Source organism: Alligator sinensis, unplaced genomic scaffold (assembly GCF_000455745.1).
Source record: "Alligator sinensis unplaced genomic scaffold, ASM45574v1 scaffold339_1, whole genome shotgun sequence".
Classification (NCBI taxonomy): domain Eukaryota; kingdom Metazoa; phylum Chordata; order Crocodylia; family Alligatoridae; genus Alligator; species Alligator sinensis.
Genome location: NW_005842731.1, coordinates 342,223 through 362,542, shown reverse-complemented (window position 1 = coordinate 362,542; position 20,320 = coordinate 342,223).

Below are 20,320 nucleotides of genomic sequence, written 5' to 3'. Positions count from 1 at the left end.
ATGTGTGAGCCATTTCTCCAATTACTCTAAATTTAGCCAGTGTTTGCTCAATTAGATTAGGGTAACTTTGTTTTGAGGAATATTTTCTTTCCAATATTGAGACAAGACAAAACATTTTGTCCAGCCAATAAATATTACCTTAATTTCACATAAGAATGACCTCAAATATACAGAGGGAACTGATGAAATTTCATTGATTAAAACTTCTGAAGCTACACTGGAAAAGTGGAGAAAACACCAGAGCATTGTAGATTGAAGAATGATTACTCATATGTAAATAGAAAGACTGTAAATAATCTGTAAGGTAGTCTCCCATCTCTATATTTTATTTAGTTCATATGAACCTTTTCTGTAATTTTGTACAATGTAAGTATTTTTTACAAATCTCCCTTACAGTGCCTGCTAGTTGCTTTATTAGATGATTGTAAAAAATTAGTCTATAGCCAGCCTAGAGATCTATACCTTCTGAAACATAAACATAGTATTCATATCTTAAATATTGTCTAGCATTTAGTCTCTAGCTAAGAAAGGGTGGTTACTTATGTCATTGCTGAGAAAAGTGCTTTATTAAAAGCATAGATTTTCACATAAGTCTAAAGTATTCTGATATTTTTAATAGTAAATTATGGTAAGATAATTAAAGTAACATATATTTGTTAAAAATAGTATGACTTAAAGCAGGAGTTGACAGTTTTCTGTTGGTGTGAACTGGAGCTTGAGACCTGGTTGTCACTGTGTACCAGACATTTCTGCCCTTCCCAGTGGCCAGCTGTCTGGCCCAACCCTTCTGCAATGAAGGAAGCTCAGATGCTTCATAGCAGTGTAGGTCCATGGCATTGATCCCCAATGCTAGATCAAGACTCTTCCCTGGTCAGGTTGGGCCCACAGGCCACAGGTTGCCACCTCCTTGCTTAAAAGGTCTAGGTCTCCCAAGATAGAAAAAAGAAAATGTGTGCCTCAGGTCTCAGTATTACTTAATTTCAGTTGCGCTTAGTAGTTACATGGATGAGAATATTTGGTAACGGAAATTTAGTGTATTAAAGGGACTTCTTAATTTATATAATTTTATACTGATGTAACTTCATTACTACTCAGATGACTTCCTGAATCATAAGATCAGATTTAGGTGCAGACTTATTTATAATTACAACAAGCAAGGTTTATTTCTGTAACTAAATATAATTAAGGTGAAACAATAAACTCCGGAGCACTTTGAGCCAGTGTAAACTGCTCCTGCGCACAGTGTCTACATGTGCACCTGGAACAGCAGCAATTTGAGCTAGGATGGAGCAGTCCTGGGCTAGCAGGGAACATGGAGGGTCAGCTGTGGACTCCAAGTAGCGGCATCATGCAGGAGAGGGGCTGACACAGGGGCTGGTAGGAGTTTGGCTCTTGGCTGGCTGGTCTGACCAGGCACAATGTACACCAATGGCCACTGTCCACATGTGCATTTGCTTACAGTTTATTACTCTGTCATAAGATAGTACTGTACCTGGCAATACTATTGTATGGTGGTTAATTAGTATATTGTGCTGTAAAACTGGCACATGTGTAGACAGTGATGCTTTACTGTAGAGTTAATTTGTCTACTCCACAGTAAAGTGCACATGTGGATGCACCCATAATATGCAAAACAGTCACTTACAAACAGCCTGAGATCAAAGTTGAGATTCAATATATTTGCAAAGAGTTCAGATTTTTCTCCAGACAAAAGGGGCATCTTTACATGTGCTCTGGGGTGGCGATGGGGGCGCTTTATTTAGAGCGGCTCCAAGAGCCACTCTAATTAAAATACTCACAGAATCACATGCATCAGCATCCCCACACTTCAAAATGACAGTGGGGGTACTTGAACTAAAGCTCATTTGACAGACTTCAGTTCAAGTGCCACTGCCACCATTTTGAAGTATTGAGATGCTGAATAGACGTGACATGGAGGATGCTGAAGTGCATTAACACACTCCAACAGACTCTATTAATCTTTAGTTAAATTGCCCAGCTGCAATTTTGAAGCACAGGACTCTGAATATATAAGACCCTGCAGGCACTAACATTAGGGCAACTCTTGGAGCCCCAAATGACACAGTCAACTATAAGCAAATCCCAGTCTTTCAGGGAGTTGCATGTTAATTTAGCCATAGACAGCAGTGTGATTCCTCCCATTTAAATCTGCTGCCTTCTCCTATTCTCTGCAGTAATAAGGAGCAGTTGTTTTTCCTCTTTATGGCAGCCTTTCAGATTTCTGAAAACTGTAATCATGTCATCTGTTCTTTAATCTGGGTTTCCCCAAACTAAACATAATTTGTTTTCTCAGCCTTTCATTGTCCAGTTTACATTCTAACATATTTCTTGCTTAACTCCGGATCCTCTCCTCTTTTTCTACATCCTTCTTAAAATGTAGAGCCCCAAATTACACACAATTCTAGCACCAGGGGCTGTGTCTACAAATGCATTAATGTGCTTTTACTAATGAGCATTAAATTTAGTACCTCCAATATGAGATACTAAATAAATGTACATTAGGCTGTGCTAATACGCAGTAGTGCAAGCACATGCTTTTTAGGTGATGCTTAATGCGCAGTAGCCTATTCTACTGTGCAGTAGTGTATTAGCACTTTTTTTACACACCACTTTAATGTTCAGTAGAATAGTCTACTGAACATTAAAGCACATATGTAGATGTGCCTAGTGTGTGCCTAACCAGCACTAAATAGACCTGTATTATCATCTTCCGTGTTATTCGTATAATTCTCCTGTTAAATTAAGTCTTTTTTAAAAAAATTTCTTGCTGACTCACGTTGAGACAAATCCACCAAAATCTCCATATCCTTCTCAGGAATCCTGCTTTTTGCCAATTATCTCAATTTCTGTATTTGTTTGTTATTCCCTAGCTGTATCTTACATATATTTTTATTGAATTTCATTTTGTTGCCTATAGCCTATTCTCTATTTTCCCTATCTTGCAACCTTCCACCTGTTTTGTGCTACTTGTACACTTGATTAGGAAGCTTCCTATTCTGCCATCCAAGTCATCAATAAAAACATTCAACCTAAAACAAACCCACATGGATTCATATTTAAGACTTCCTGTAATTCTGTATTGATTTTTTTTTTTTTTTTGGATTACTCTTTGTTTATGGCCAATTGTTCAGCCTACTGCGTATTCATGTACAAGTAAATCTAGCCACATTTCTTCAGTTTCTTATGAGGATTTTATGTGGGATTGTTTCAGAAGCTGTAGAGGTCAAAATATTGTGTCCTTCATTAATAATAGATCCGTTTGGTATGATTTGTTGTTAACAATTGTCAGGTAGTAATCATCCCTTCCTTCTCTAGGTGTGTACAAATTGATTTGCTTTAAATTTGCTCCAGTAACTTCTCAGATATTGAAGTCAGGCTGCCTAATCCATAATTCCCCAGGTCCTCTTTTTTCCTGTTTTAATATGTTAATCCTTCTCCAGTCTTCAGGAACCTGGCTTGTCTTCCAGAACTTTGAAAATTTATTGTACGTGGCTCTGAGATTTCTTCAGCCAGTTCACTCCGTATCCTGAGATGAATTTGGTCAGGCCCTGCCATCTTAAATTCATTCAGATTCATTAAAAGCTCTTTTTAATGAGCATGATCCTCAGCCTCCGTCTTCCTTTGTTATATGTATTTATGAGCTGCCTGACATCGGTGTGGAGGATATTTGTTTTTTCTTGTTCATGCTGTTGCTGTTTTTACAAAGACTGAGACAGTCATCATTGAACACCTCTGGCTTCTTTATATCTGCTGTTAATAGCTCATCCTGGCTATTGAGTAGAGGTCCTACAGTTGCTTCAATCTTTGCTTCCCCCTATTTGATATATTTATGAAATCTGGTTTTGTCTTCTTTAATTTCCTTTTCCATTTATCTCATTTTTAGCTTCGCTTTCCTAATTTTGACCCTACAGTTAGGGACACACATTCAAAAAGCGGGAGCCTGAATTGATTTAACCTTTACAGGTTAGTCTAACCTGCCTAGGCTGAACCAGTTTGTAACAGGACAAACATTCTCTCTGGACTGAGGCAATGCAGGCACATGCATGCAGTAGCTTAGGCCAGGCACTAGAGTGTGCCCTTGGCTGAAGGGAAGCTATGCTGGTGGGGCATGGCCAGTCCAGGCTGAACTGGCAAGGGAGGGGTTTAATTCTCCCTTCTCTATCCCACCAGCAGGGACCTGAGCAGGGTCTGCCAGGTGCTCCCCCCTTGCTGCTGCAGCAGTGCGGCACCATGGCCCCTGAGACAGAGGCGGTCAGAGTTAGTCTCCCCTGGCAGCTGGTTCTGCCTGCCCTCGCTACCATATTCCCTACCCAGGAATAGGCCACCTGCTGTCCTTTCTGCCAGACAACAGAGGGAGGAGGAATAACCCCTGTCCCTGCCCCCCCTCACCCTAAGGGCCCCTGCTGGCTGGCATCTGACTGAGCCCCCTCCCTGCAGCTGCAGCAGAATGGGGCAAGGCCCTTGTTGGGGGCAGCAGCCCCTGTCATAATGTGGGGGGAGTGCGAGGCCCTTCTTGGTGTGGGTGCTGCGCTGTGGGGCCAGCAGAGCTGCAGTGGGCTGTGCATGGCAGCACTGGGGTCCCAAGTGGGGTAGAGCCCTGCAAGCCCCTCACAGTGGTGCCACACTCTGCAGGAAGGCCCCAGCCTGGAAGGAGCTTGTGCTTCAGGAAGCCATGACAGGCTGCTGCCCATCACAGTCACTCACTTCTCAGTGCTCCAGCTGGTGGGTGGGGCAGGGCCCAGCCCCTTCTGCTCAGTCTGTGCTTATGCTAAGACCCCTCTCAGCAAGAGGGGGCTTATTCAGCCACTGGCCCTAAGCACAGGCTGAGCAGTGGCTGTGGCCTGGCTGGGCAGACCCAGTTGTGGTGCCAGCAGCTGAATAAGCCCCCTCCTGCTGGGAGGAGGCTTGCACCAAATACAGAAAGACCACTGGCACTGCAGCACATACTGAGCAGCAGGGGCTCAGCCCCACTCCTGCCCAGCAGCTGGAGTGGTGAGTGGTGAATGACTGTGATGGGCAGCAGCCCATCGTGGCTTCCTGGGGTGTGAGCCCCTTCCCAGCAGGAGCCTCTCTGTGGAGCGCAGCAGTCCTGCAGGGTGCTTGCAAGGCTTTAGCCTGCTCAGGACCCCGGTGCTCCCATGTGCAGTCCGCCACAGCTCTGCTGGACTTGCAGAGCAGTGCCCCTGCTGGGAAGGGGATTGTGCTTCCCCACATTATGACAGGGGCTGCTGCTTCCAATAAGGGCCCTGCCCCCTCCCACTGCAGCAGCAGGAAGGAGGCATTGCCAGGCCAGGCCCCTGGGTGGTGGCAGGGATCATGGTAGCAAGGGCAGACAGAGTCAGCTGCCAGTGGGAGTAGAGGAGAAACTATTTCTCCTCCCTGTCCGTTCTGCCCAAGGGGCCATGGTGCCCCGCTGCTGTAGCAGTGAGAGGAGCACCCAGCATACCCTGCTCGGGACCCTGATGGTGGAATGGGGGGGAATTAAACCCCTCTTTGGCAAGAATTCTGTTCCTGCCTATTCCTGTTCTGGCTGGGGAGCGGAGGGGCAGGGCCAGCCTGACTTGGCTGGAGCAGAAAGCCCAGCCCAGAAAACATGCCAGGATGCTAGGGGTCTCTGGTTTAACCTAAATGAACAAGGGGTCTGGGACACACATTGAATAAGCTGGTTTGAGCCAAATCAGTTAAGTCTGATACTACTTTCAACCAGGTTTATCTCAGATAAGTTTCAGCCATTTTGAAAATGGTTTATGTGCACTGAAACTGTTTTATGTGCACTGTTCTGTTACAGGTTTAAACCAGTTACTGATCACTTAAATCAGTTTATGTGTAATGTCTGTCCGTAGCCTACAAGTTCTTGCTATATTCTTCCTATACAAGTTCTTTGGTATATTTCCTTTCTCTTTTGAATTTGATAAAGTTCTTTGTGTAGCTATGTGGGTCTCCTACAGTTTGTTTGGGTTTTTTTTTCTTACCTAGTCAATTTTACCTATTTCTTACCTTACTGTTTCTTACAGTATGGCTTCATTGAAATCAAGTTAATTACTTCCTTTTTATTTGTAATTTGTTTTCTGCTTTTCTTTAATCTGAAATAAATGTATGAAAATCTAGGCTTCACACTTTGTATTAAAAAACAATTCAACCCTAAATCTCTTCCTGTCATATTTCAGTTTCATTTCAAAGGTTAGTCTCTGTCAGCTGGTGTATTTTAGATCAGAACAGTAGGTTACATTTATTAGGGCCGCCCATTGTGCCTCTTGGCAGCAGATGGCCCTGGGAAGCTGGTGCCACCTGCAGGAAGCCCCACGGCCACCACTAGCCCAGCTGGAGGGGAGAAGGAATGCACTGCCTGACCTGGATGCCTGTGGCCAGGATTCCTGCTTGAGCCATGCTGCCCCTGGTGCCCCAGGGGGCCTCTGATTGGCAGGGGCCTCTGGGCTTGGGCCCTATGGGCATTAATCCACCCCTTCATGATTTTTTGCAGATGCTAGTAAGAGATGGGCAGACTGATAAGCAGGAACCAACTCTAGTTCTGGGTCTGCGGCTTTGGTGCAGGTCCTGGAGCAGACTGTGGTCAGGCCAGGAACCTGAGACGGGTGCAAATAAGAAGGCAAGACACTTGCTCTGGGGCTCTTCAGGGTGGGAGGTGGGTCCATGGTGAGGCAGCTGGACCTTGGGGATATGGTTGTCTATGTCTGGCATCCAATCAGAAGTGGTCCAGGCACTTAGATATACTTGGCGTTCTCTGGCAGTGTGAGGAGCCCACAGAACAGTCTAGGAGATATGCAGGAGCACTCCTTACCTGTGGGCCTCCTCCAACACAGGCTGGCTGCATGCCCCTTCCCCACAAGGGTGAATGTCTGTACTGTTCACTTCCAATTTGAACTGTTTTCTCCCAATCCAAGTAAACCACATAACTTGGATCAATTTTTAACACTCTGTCTCTTTCTCTCATAGTAAGTGGTGGGAATGCTACTGCTCTCTAAGAAAAAAAGAGAGGAGTCTTTAAACTACAGAAAACAGATAGAGTTAAGGGAGAGACTGTATGCCTTACAGAAGGGAGAGGCAAGCTGAAATCTCAGCACAGCTGTGGAGGCCTTAACACAGATTGCTCTGTAAGAGTAGTGTGATTGTTGGAATGCAGGAGGCTGGTCTCAGTGGATCAGACAGTTTGAGAGGTTCTGGATCACTTCAACTTTTTTAGAGAACACAAGAATACCAGGCAAATTCCTGCATCTTTTCCATGGGAGAGGCAGTGGATGATGTTCTATATATTTTAACTGAACAGGAAAAGAAAGAACATAGGAAATGAAAGGAGATTTTGATGCCAATTTTGTAGTTGCATATTCATATGGTCTAGGACAGTGTTTTTCAACCTTTTTAGACTCTCAGGACCTCATGGAAAATGCCAAAGTCTTAGTAAAAAAAACAAAAAACAAAAAAAGGACTACAGTAAAAAAATAGTTGAGCAATTATTCTGTTGCAAAGAACTCAAAAAGATCACAGTAGGCCAGATAGTAATCTATGGAATAAAAAACAATCTGAAATCTCTTTTATCTTGTGAATCATGTGTAGATGTTTGAATGGCACCCTGGTTGAAAATCACCAGTCTAGGAACAATACTCATTAAAACACAGCCAGAAGGACACCGGTAGATGGTTACAGTTATATTAAGATGTTTCAGACACTGAGCAGTACTGGCTGCTTGCAGATGTTAAAACAACAAAAACAACAAAACGCTTTACTGGAAGAAGCAGTGTGTTAGTTCAATCCAGCACCACAGCATCTATATAGATTGGGCACTTTAGTGGTGTTTTTGGCACTTTTATCCACAGCTGATTAAATCATCTATAAGGTAAAGTACAGTTTGTTTGTTTTTTAACGTCTGTAAGCAGACACTATTTTCAAGTACAAAAAGAAGCCTTGGGGATTAAATGGACCTGTGAATAGCTCAGTTTTTCCTTATTTGGCCCAAATTTTAAAATAGAAAGTCACACATCCCTGGTAGTCTTGTTGGATCCCAAATTCTTGGATGACCTACCAGCCAGGATTCAGAGATTTCAACTCTGACTAATGTGATTTTCTTTCAGCATTAGGGAAAATGTTCATAGCTTCAGATTACTAGTTAGGCATCCACCAGCAGAAGAATAACTTTAGAGAAAGATGTTAAAATACATATTAACCAGATGAGAGGTGGTTATCCTAAAAGTGAAAAAAAACGCCTGTTTTCAGATCACAGATGAGCATAAATATTTGGATGGTATGCTTTTCATGAAAGTGACTTTTTGCCAAGTTTAACATTTTTGTGGGAACAGGTCATGTCTAATTAATATTTGACAGAAAAATATCAAAACATTTTTGATCATGCTGAAATGCTCTGTTTTTTATGCTTTTCATTTGTATGTTAATAGTAGACTAAAATACTACTTGCAATATCTATACATTGCATTAGATTTTCACACATTATTAATGGGCTTATCTCAAACTAAATTAATTGAAATTATAGTATTGAGTTGATGGTCCAGGAAATATGTGAGGGGTAAGGATTTTTGTGGGTGATATATTTTATTGGACCAAATGCATGGTGGGAGTTACTTAAATGAGTTTTTCTGTACTAAATATCCAACATCAGGTCTCAGGAAATCTCAAAGTTATTGAGATAAATCATAGATTCATAGATGTTTGGGTCAGAAGGGACCTTAGAAGATCATCGAGTCTGACCCCCTGCCTTGGGCAGGAAAGAGCGCTGGGGTCAAACAACTCCAGCCAGGTGCTTGTCCAGCCTCCTTTTAAAGACCCCCAAGGTAGGGGAGAGCACCACCTTCCTTGGAAGCCCATTCCAGAGTCTGGCAACTCTTAACTTAAAGAAGTACTTCCTGATGTCTAACCTAAATCTACTCTCTGTCAGTTTGTGGCTATTGTTCCTAGTAATTCAAGGGGTGCCCTAGTAAACATATAATCTCCTATTCCTTGCTCCCCACCCACCCTGATGAATTTGTAGGTGGCCACAAAATCACCTCTCAGGCTTCTCTTGTGGAGGCTGAAGAAATCCAGGGTCCCCAATCTCTCCTCATAGAACTTTGCCAGAAGGCCCTTAACCATCTGACCGGCCGTCCTTTGAACCCTCTCGAGGTCATCCACATCCCTATTAAAGTATGGCACCCAAAACTGGATGCAGTACTCCAACTGTGGCCTGAACAAGGCCACATAGAGAGGAAATATCACCTCCCTGGACCTGTTTGTCATGTACCTGATAATGCATGATAAAGTGCGGTTAGCCTTACTGATCGCTTTATCATATTGATGGCTCATGTACATCTTGGTGTCAACAATGACTTCAAGATCCCTTTCCATTGCTGTACTGCTTAGAATGTCCTCCCCCAGCCTGTAATTATGCTAGTGGTTCCTTCTCCCTAGATGTAGAACCTTGCACTTTCCCTTGCCGAACTGTTCCACCCACTTTTCCAACCTGTCCAGATCCACCTGGATTCATTCCCTACCCTCTAGTGTGTTAACTATACCCCATAATTTGGTATCATCTGTGAATTTGGACAGAGTGCTTTCCACGCTCTCATCCAAGTTGCTGATGAAGACATTGAACAGCACAGGTCCAAGGACCAAGCATTGTGGGACTCTACTGCCCACATCTTTCCAAGTTGATACCGACCCATCCACCACCATTCTCTGGCTGTGAAACCTAAGCCAATTTTCTACCCACCTGACCATGTAATTGTTGCCCTGTGGGGTCAGGCCAATTCTCAGGATCTCAATATTGCACTGTTAGACAGGAGGGTGTGACACAATTGCACATATACAAACACACAAATCAATTAGGTACACATACACACACACACACACTACCAGCTTAGGCACATACACATCCAAACCAGCCTAGGCACATGCATACCTATCACCAAGTCAAGCACATACACTATACAACCCAAAAGTTAGACACGGATCACGAATTTGTATATCATGCACACAATGCCATACACACACATGCACACTCACCAGTTCACACACACACAACCCACCTACACATACACAGAGGTAAGTTCCTATCTTGGATAGTACAGTGTATATGTGTGTGCTTGGGGTACCTGGGATACTTGGGGAAAGGTTCAGGTGAGAGAGAGAGAGAGAGAGAGTTAAAGTGTAGGGAGTGAAAATTGCCAGAACTGGGACTAGAACCAGTCAACTAGAGAGAAGCTGGCTGAGAAACTGAGGTTTGGGTTTACTTAAGGTAGACTGGGGCTGGAACCTGAGGCAGACAGCTGAGATATTGAGGGGGGACAGATAAGTGGTGGCAAGGAGAAGACAGCCAGGAAGAAACTGAGGCAGACATCTGGTTGCTCAGGAGAAAAGGAAAAGGCAGTGAGCATAAGACAGTGGCAAAGAAACAGGGTGGTTGGAGGCAGAGAGGAGCTCAGGACAGGGGTTGGAGGTGGCAGTGAGCCAGAAGAAGGAAAGGGAGAAATGAGACAGAAGTTAGAGGGGCGAGGAGCAGAGATTGGAGCAAGGCCAAACCATAGTAAAGCAAAACCCAACTTAGGGGTCTAAATAACAGTTTTATTAAACAGACAACACACTACACAGCCCCATGGAGTTATTGGTTCTCACACACACACACACACACACACACACACACAAGCACTCACAATGGCAGCAGGAGAAAGAGACTTAGTGGAAGGGATGGAGTCCAGGTAGGGAGGAGAAGCAGAGTCCAAGTCCTTGGTTGAAGAGGTGGTGGGGGGTGATAGCTACCTATCCAGGCTGGAAAGGGGTCCCTGTCCAGTAGGTGTTGTCCAGAGGGTGGTCGCCGGCAGGGCCTCTGGGTGGATAGGTGGCGTGGCATGGTGCTGGTCCAGATAGGGCATTACACTGGGTCTGTCTTCACCGCCCCCTTTTATAGAGGCAGATCTTGTGTGACCCTAGTGACAGGAGGCATGCCCAGGCAAGGGTCAGCCCCTGGCATACTGAGCATGTGTGCTCCATGCAGAGATGTGCCATTTTGAGTGTCTGTAACGGTGGGGTACAATGGTAGAGTTGTTGGTTCTGCAGGGTCTTTTGTCTTACAAATGCTGGGTTCTTATCTCTGTTCCTGGGTGAGGTCCGTGGTTCCTGGATGAATCAATGCAAGGTGATGGCCTGCTCATTACAGGACATTCAGAAGAGGCCTGCTACCATTGGATTTCAATCATTTTCAATCACTCTCGTTCATCCGGGAACCAATTTACATGGGAGAGGTACATGAATCATACAGTTGCAACACAGGGGATGCCCGGGCAGAGGACACAAGATGGAGGCTTGACATACAAAATGGAAACTTGACATGACTTACGCTAACTTACATATATAGGCCTAAAACATTAATCACACAATATAAAAGCAGTACATAATTGTTAGGATGGTGAACCCTTGCATTTTCCTGCCATGTATCTCTTGCGTTTTCCTGTCTTTTTCTTGCAGCTAGTGCATTCCTTGCTAATGCTTGCTTTTTCCCACCTTTTTTGCAATCTGTTCTTTCTCCCGCCCTTTTTGCTTGTTGAACTGAGCTGAATCTAAACACTGAAGGGTCTTAGTTTCAAGTTAGAGATTTAACTAAGCACTGTTTATTTAGGGCTTTAAATGGTTAATTGTCTGTTTAATTGTTTAACTGTTTGTTTAATTGTAAAGTAGAGGAACTTAAACCAAACTGGGAAAGGGAAACCAATGGGTATATTAAGAAGGCTTTTGAGAACTAAAGACAGTAGGGGTGAAGTAGGGGTGATGACCTCATGTGGGTGCAGAGTGGAAAGTGTTCTAATACATAGGCAATTCCATGTAAATGCAGGGGTGGAACCATGCGTGTAACAGAAGGAAACTTGGCATGGTTAATGCTAATGCGGGTGAACTGAAAAGTATAAATGTATGAAAGCAATGATATTCGGTGCAGTGTTCACAGTATTCTGCGCAGTGTGTGTGTGCGGTGGCTGCACCCATCCAAAGTTGCCTCCGCTCTAATAAAGCAGTTGGATGCAGTGTATGCTGGTGTTTTCCCCCTGCTCTGCTCTGGCTAATGAGTATCAGGATCCCATGGGCAATTGATTCGTCAGATTCCCTAGTCATTGGACCTCACGTGGGGTTGAGGTTTAACAATAATAATTATCACTTATAAAACAGTGGGTATCCATATCAAAATAGCAGGGAACTTATTTGCAAAGAGGGGAGAGAAAAATAAAACTTACTATCTAAAATTAAATGTTAAAGCTTATCCTACACCTTAGCTTACTTATACTTATCTATAGGGAATAGAGAGGGATAGAAGAAGTCAGAAATGGTTGGGGAAGGGGAGGGAATGCATTTTAAAATAAATAAGAAAAAGAAAAACTGGGGGTTTTGCTACATAATCATCTACATCACAGCCACTAAGTTTATCTATGAAAATAGGATGAGATACCATTTTGAAGGCCTTCTTGAAGTCCAAGTAGATTACATCAACTTCCATTCCGGCATCTAAGCATTTTGTGACTCGGTCATAAAAAGAAACAAAGTTAGTCAGCCAGGATCTACCTGCTATGAATCCATGCCAGTTGCCCTTCAGCATTGTTTTTCCCACTGGACTCCCACAAATGTGATCCTTAATAATTTTTTCAAATATTTTCCTGAGGCTAAAGGTGAGACTAACCAGTATATAGTTACTCGGATCCTCTTTCTTCCGGCTCTTGAAAATAGGGACCACATTGGCCCTTTTCCACTGCTCTGGGACTGACCTGAGCACCAAGAGTGCTCAAACAGCCATGCCAGTGTCTGTGCTCTGACACTGGCCAATTCCTTCAGTACTGTTGTAGGAAGATCACCTGGGCCTGCTGACTTAAACACATCCAGCCCTCCAAGCATCCCTTCACTAAGTCGGCACTAATAGTTGGTGGGCTGGTTTCCCTTTTGTGCTTGTCTGTGATCCAATTGGGAGATTTGGCATGATCCATGTTCAGGAATACAGAGGCAAAAAAACTCATTGAAGAGCTCAGCCTTGCCCCCCCTATCTGTCACTAATTGCCCCAGTTTGTCCTGTATCAGTCCTACGCTACCCTGCACCTTCCTTTTACTCCCTATATACCTGGAGAAGGACTTTTTATTGTCTTTAATTTTTGTTGTCAGCTTAAGTTCCATTTCTGCTTTAGCCTTTCTGACTGCCTTCCTGCAATTGCAGGCCAAGTAGGTGTACTCTGCCTTGGTATCTACCCCCTTCTTCCACAGCTTATTTTTTTTGCCCCTAGTCTTTCCTGAATTTCCCTGTTCAGCCAAGAGGTTTTCTTGGCCCTTTTCCCATGCAATGGGATTGTCTCCTTATGTGCCTGTAGGATTGTTCCCTTTAGAAATGACTACCCTTCCTGGACTGTCATCTCACCAATGCTCCTGTTCTTCAGTGACTAATTAACTAATCTCCTGAGCACACTGAAGTTAGCCTTTCGGAAGTCTAGCACTTCTGCTGGTTATCTTTCCCACCCTACTCTGGATAGTGAATTCAATAAAGTGATGGTCACTGCCCCCTAGGTTACCCTGTGTCAGTAGATCCCCCACCAAGTCATACCCTGTAGCCAGGACCAAGTCCAGTAAGGCATTTCCCTTAGTGGGACTATATACCTCCTGTGTTAGGTAAAGGTCCTGCATGCAGGTTAAGAACCTACATGAATGGTTGGATGTAGCTGACTGCTCCTCCCAGCAGATGTCAAGATAGTTTAGGTCACCAATGACAACCATATCCCTTGACCGTACAGCCTCTGAGAGCTGTCTGGAGAATTCCAGGTTCAACTTATCCTCCTGATGTGGTGGCCTGTAGTAGACCCCATACAATCAAGTCCTTTCCCCCCCTGACCTCCTTACATTCAGATCCACAATACCTCAATTTCCCCCTCCTCTGGTCCCATCTTGATTATGGAAGATGCATGCTGCTCCTTTACATAGAAAGCAACCCCCCCCCCCTTTTCTCCCTACTTTATCATGTCTGTACAGCCTATAGCCCTCAATGCTTATTGCCCAATTGTGGGTAGGGTCCTACCAAGTTGCAGTTAGCCCAACTAAATAGAAGTTCTTGTTTGCAAGCAGGAGTGCGAGTTCCTCCTGCTTGTTCCTCATGCTCCTAACATTAGGATAGAGACACATGAGCCCCACTATGGGTGCTCTTGGTGCCCCCCTGTCTTAGTGCCCATTGGGCCCCTTAGTACTGACATAGGCTGTTCCAGCACATGGTTCATGGTTTTTTGATCCTAGGTTCACTCTGTCATCTGCATCCCCGTCTCCTGACAAACCTAGTTTAAAGCCCTATGCAGGAGATCAGCCAAACTGTAAGATAACAGACTCTTACCTTTTGAAGAGAGATGAAGACAATCACGTCCCAGGATGCCCCGCTCATGGAAGTGCGGATCATGGTCGAAGAAGCCAAAACACACTTGATGACACCAACTCCAGAGCCACAGGTTGACTTCTTTGATGCAAGTGGCATGATGCGGACCATGACCGCTGACTATAAGGATCAACATGAAGACCACCTGTGCCCCTGTCTTCCTAAGCCTGGCCCCTAGAGCACTGTAGTCACTCATGATATGGTTTGGATTACTCCTGGCTGCATCATTTGTGCCCACATGAATGAGGACCATGGGATAGTAGTTGGACGGCTGGATGATGTCAGGAATCTTCACAGTTACGTCCCTGATCTGGGCTCCAGGCAAGCAGCATACCTCCCATGCCATGGAATCTCGGCAACACAAGGGACTCTACATTCCTCTCAGAAGGGAGTCACCCACCACAATGACTCAGCATCTCTTCCTTTGGCTGCCCGGCTGATCCTGCATGGTGGTGGCTGTGGCTTCCTCCACTGTACTCTCCTCCAATGCTGCCAGGGCCTCGTATCTGTTCCCCAGTTGCACTGGGGAAGCTGTCTCAGGAGCACGATGTCTGGCTCTGGAGGTGACCATCTTCCATTCCTCTGTATCAGGTCCCTCCTGTGTTGTCTCTCTACCAGATGACTGATCCTGCAGAGAATGAAAGTGCCCATCAATCTCATTGTCTGCATCCCATATCCCCCTGCAGCCTCCTAACCTATACTTGGAGCTCCCTCACCAATCATTTCAATGCTATCAAAATGAAATTAAGGATACTAAATAAAATCCTTAATCCTGAGTACATTATTATTTACTTGTATCATATTAGCAACTAGATTCCTAGTCACATCAATAGATAACTAGTTCTCGTTATATTACTTCAGGGTAAGCTAAATTGTAGACAGAGTGATGAGAAGGTGTTTGGTGAGGCCAAAAAGAAGATGATAAAGTTGATGGGAAAGGAGGACAGTTTCTAAATGGGTCTAAAATCTTCCTTAAATGCATAAGAAAATATAAATCTTATGTGAGATAAGTAGAAAACTTGTTTAGAATAGAAAGCAAATAGAGTCTCTCTTGCTAGGCAATGGCACCTGCAAATGCTATAGTAGTATTCTAGGAATTTCACTGAAGTTTCAGAAATACTTGCTAGAAATTGTCAGTTCCTCTATGAATTGTCAGTTCCTCTATGAATAATATGTCTTATACAGAACCATGCACATTTTCTGTAATAAAATCTTGAAAAAACTCACCTAAGTTTTGTTTCTTAACAGATTGAAACTTACCCATGTTCATTTACAAGATACACAAATGTTCCAAGAATGTTCAATGTATAAGAATTATTTCACATACTTTACTCCAGTTTTACAGTTGTTGGGATTATATATTTTATTTGGAGTTGTAATTACAAATGTAGTGATTTCACCTTAACCTTAAAAAACAAGAATTTGGTGGTTTCTTTGCAAATTGTTAGACATGAGCTGGAAATTGTCTGAGAAACTAAAAAAAAATGCATGCCCATGTGAACTGTAGCCAAAAAACAAAATATGCTGCACCCTCCACAGACCTAAAGAACGAACTTTCACATTGCTCTTGTCATAGCACAGCTGTGGGGGAATTCTTCTTGCTCGGTAGTATGGAATAGAGCATTTCATTTTCCTCTCTTCTCAGTATTTAAAAGAATGCTTTTAAGATAGGTCTGCAATACTCATTTAGAGGTAATAACTGATTCTCCTGGGGGGCTGATTTCATGGGGAGGGAACATATATAGATTTTAGGACTGCAGCTGTAGTATAATAAATGAGGGAAAAAATCTTTATCATTGTACTTCCTTCTGCTGCAAGTATACAGAAAAACATGCTTCATTAGGATGGGTACAGAGAACCAGAGTAAAATGTATTCTGCTTCACTTTGGCTACCGATATTGTGCTGTTGTATATCACAGGAGAGGCTATTATGTTTAATGTCTGAAAGGTCAAAATTCAGCATAAGCATGGCATCCTGAGTAGAATGTCCTGAGTAACTTCCCCATTGATGTATAAAGCATTATGAGTTGCTGTGGAAAGAGTATGAAATAATAAAAACTACCTTTGAAAGTGGCTTGGAATCTTTAATATCAAAATTCCCAGTATTTTTCTGCAGACAGTTACAATAGGAAGATGTGCCTTATGCATTGGTTTGATGACTCCTGTTACAAATGTCAAAGATTAATTACCTCTTATTACAAAATAATATGTATTCTTTTAACAGTGGTTGCCACTAGTTATCTAGTCTAAACATCTAAACTTTATGTTAATAGATTAGCTTTGTTTAAAAATCCTCACCAAATACTAGTAAATCTGTTAAATAGGTGCATTTAAGGATAAAGTGGGGAAACTGGGCTATGTTTGAGGAAAGCATCCAAGAAAAACTATACTACATTGAATGGAATGAGGCAGATATATAATGAAGCAGAACATGGAAACTACACAGGGTTAGCTATGATCCTAGTTGCATATAAAATATTATCATACATCATATTGTAAGGACTTTTTTGTACATGAAAAAAAAAAAAGGGAATTATCAATGCAGTTTTTCCAGAGGTAGGTATGCAATAGACCAAATCTTTGATATACAACCGTTTATGGAAAAGTAATGGGAATTTGATTTCAGCATTCATCACTTATTCATAGATTTTAAATAGGCTTATGACAGTGTGCATAGACAGAGCCTTTAGAACATAATGGTAGACTTTGGATTCCCTAAGAAGCTCATAAAAATGATTATGGAATGTCTGATAGATGCAAAAGGGAGAGTTCAAGTGGATGGAAATGTCTTTGATGCCTTCAACATTGCAAATACCCTGAGAAAGTGATGCAGTATTGTTCAACCTGCTGTTGGAACAAGTTGTCAGATTAGAAAGTGAAATTAAAGAAGAGGTCCCACTTGGAGGGTTTTTATAAAAGTTATTGGATTCTGGTTATAGAATACTACAATACTGTCAGCCTCATTAGAAGTGAGAATCTGTTTTGAAAAATCGAACATTTTGTTTTTATTCCAGTAGAGTTTCACCATCTTAATCGCTGTCTATGCAAGTGTGCGTAACAGTGCTTCCTGTTTGTTTGAGTGCTTAGATTTATGTTCAGGAAAATCTTTTCTGAAGTTAGATTTCAAACTCTTTCACCATGAAAAGATGTATGTTGATTTTAAAGCTCTTGTTGACTACATCTGGCACTTGTGACATCCATTTGGCCTCCTAATAACTGTAGGCAACACCTGAGAAGATAAATTAACAGAAGGCTTTCAAGCTGCTTTTTCACTTCAAGCCTCATTTAGTTCTACTCATTGTAAAAACAAACAATGCACAATTAAAAGAGATCCCATCCATACAAAATGTATCATGGTTTCCTATTAAGAATGCATGAAGTATCCAAAACAGGTTTTGGTGATGGAAGGTAATGAGCCAAGCAAAAGAAATATGTACAAGGGGGTGAATAGAGAAAACTTGGTCACCTTTTCATTTGTCATTAAAAGAAACTCCCATTTATTATATAAACATATACACCATAGAAACTTACTAGAAAAGGTTAACACACATGTAGAGGATAAACATTTTGCAATCTTAAGGCTATCCATTAAAATACAGTATCCTTAAAAATGGTCTTCCTTGTCTCAAGAAAAATTTTGGTAAACCTGACCATTCATCCTCCTCTATCTGTTGTCAGAAAAGGAAATGCTCTGAATATTTGTTACTGCTTGCACATCTGCTCAAACTAGCAGAGACACAGCTGAGTTTAATCTTTTAGTAAAATCTTTACATCTTTCAAACAAGATGTATTTTTCTGGCAAAACTGTAATTTGATGGTTTAATTTTTTTTTTGTTTGTTCAAAATAGGGCAAAACTATTGTTTTGGATAAGTTTGATGTGAGCTCTGTAAATAAAATCAAACTGTAAATGTGCCCCCATTTTGAAAATTATTCTGGAGCTTAATCGTGGAGTTAGGTTCCTGCGTTTAGCCACCCTAATGTGAAAATATTAGTCTTTCTCCTTTATTTTTCTGTGAAATTGTATGATTTTCCCCTAAGTAATGCAAATCATATTCACAGGATTTTTCAGGCCTGAGTATTATGGGTTTTAAGATTGTTTTGCTGAATTTATGCTGAGTCATAATAAATAGGTGGTCTATAATAATGGCCTATGATAACACTGTTGTGTTTTTCTTTTTGCTTTATAACAACATGCCATTGCATATTTCTCAAACTTTGGTGAAAATACTTTATAACAATGTCACTATGAGAAATAAGCCAAAATTGCAATGCTCAGTATTGCAGTGAGCAATTTCAATTTATGTTCCTTAAGCTGTTTCTGATATGCAGGGACCTGATTCAAGTCTGTTGCCTTGTCTTGGAGATAATGGGTTTGACCTAAGAGAGACCATGTACTCTCACAAATGGGTACAGAGGAAAGTATGAGTCTAAAGTATACTGAAATAAGGGGGTTTTGTGATAACTACAGTGTCTGATTATTTCAAATTAAGGCATGGGCACAAACAAAGGAAATAACTATTTTAAGTATCTAAAAAAATGTGTCTGCAGGCTTGTTGACTATGTACACTCTAAAGTTATTCATTTTAAATGATTTATCTTTATTATCATGTTACATTATATTAATCAAGCTGAAGCTTGCAGAAATGTATGGCAGTGTCTTAGGGGATGTGCAAACTTATGCCACACCCAATCTTTGGTCATGCAGCTTACCTTAAGCCATGTGATAGTGAATCAGGACCAGCTGGTGCACATGTCCACTGGTGCTGGGAGCCATGTCAGGAAACCAATCTAAGTAAATGTGAGTGGGGGAAAGGACTGGAAGAATTAGAGGTGGGGGAAGGGGCTAGTGGGTCCACAGTGGGTGGACAGGTCTGGGGGGAAGGATTGGTGGGACTGGGGGGGACTGACAGATCTTTGGGGGATGTTGGTTGATCTTTTGGAGGGGGTTGTACATCCAGGAAAGGGAGGTCATGGGCTGGGTTGAGTGGCTAGGCTTTTCAGTAGAGCAGGTTAACACATTCCTGATTTAAGTTAATTCACCTCCATAGGTGAACTAATTTAGATTGGGACAGCAATTGTTTGCCCAATATAACATCTCCCAGCATCTGTATAAACTTGAACTTAGAGAAACCTCACTCTAGTAGGCCAATCTAAGTGTAATGTCTGCACATACTCTTATTTATTTCAGTTTGCAAAAAATGGAGATCTGTTTTTAGGGCATTTATAAACATACATTTTTCTGTTCTGACATGCCAACAATCCAGTACATTGGAGCAGGCTTGATTAATCGAGTCTGCTCTGCATGCAAGCTGACATTCTTGGCGCTGCATCATATGCATTTATATACATAGCAAAATGCATGCCAGTGCTGAGAAAATGGCAGTGGTGCACTTCTGAACTAAAACACCTTTTATGTGATAATAATATTATTTGATATCCATGTCTGAAAATGCTAAGCCAAGAGGCTTTTACCCAACATCACATGGTAAATTAATGGCATAGCCAGGTGTAAAATAAAGGTCTCTTTCCTTTTTAAGTCTTGAGTTCCTTCAAATTAATGAGGCAGAAAATATTACAGCAAAATTGGAAGCTGCACACAGGCCTACACAGGTTTCTCGGGCACCTGTAAATGAGCAAAGAGGCTGTGCTGTAATTACAGCATGTCAGAGAAGACTTGAGTAACTGAGTCTGCTGGAACATGGTAATCATCCAGTGTCATGTGTACCAGCATCGGTGAGCTGAAAAATGGTGTTGGGGGCACTTAACTAAAGCTTATTGAACAAGCTTTAGTTAAAGTGCCCCTGCCTCCATTTTTCAGTGTGAGGATGCTGATACACATGATGCTTTGGATGTTTAGGGGTCCACATGCACTCCTGGAGCACATGTATAAACACCCCTTGTTCCTAGGCTTGTAG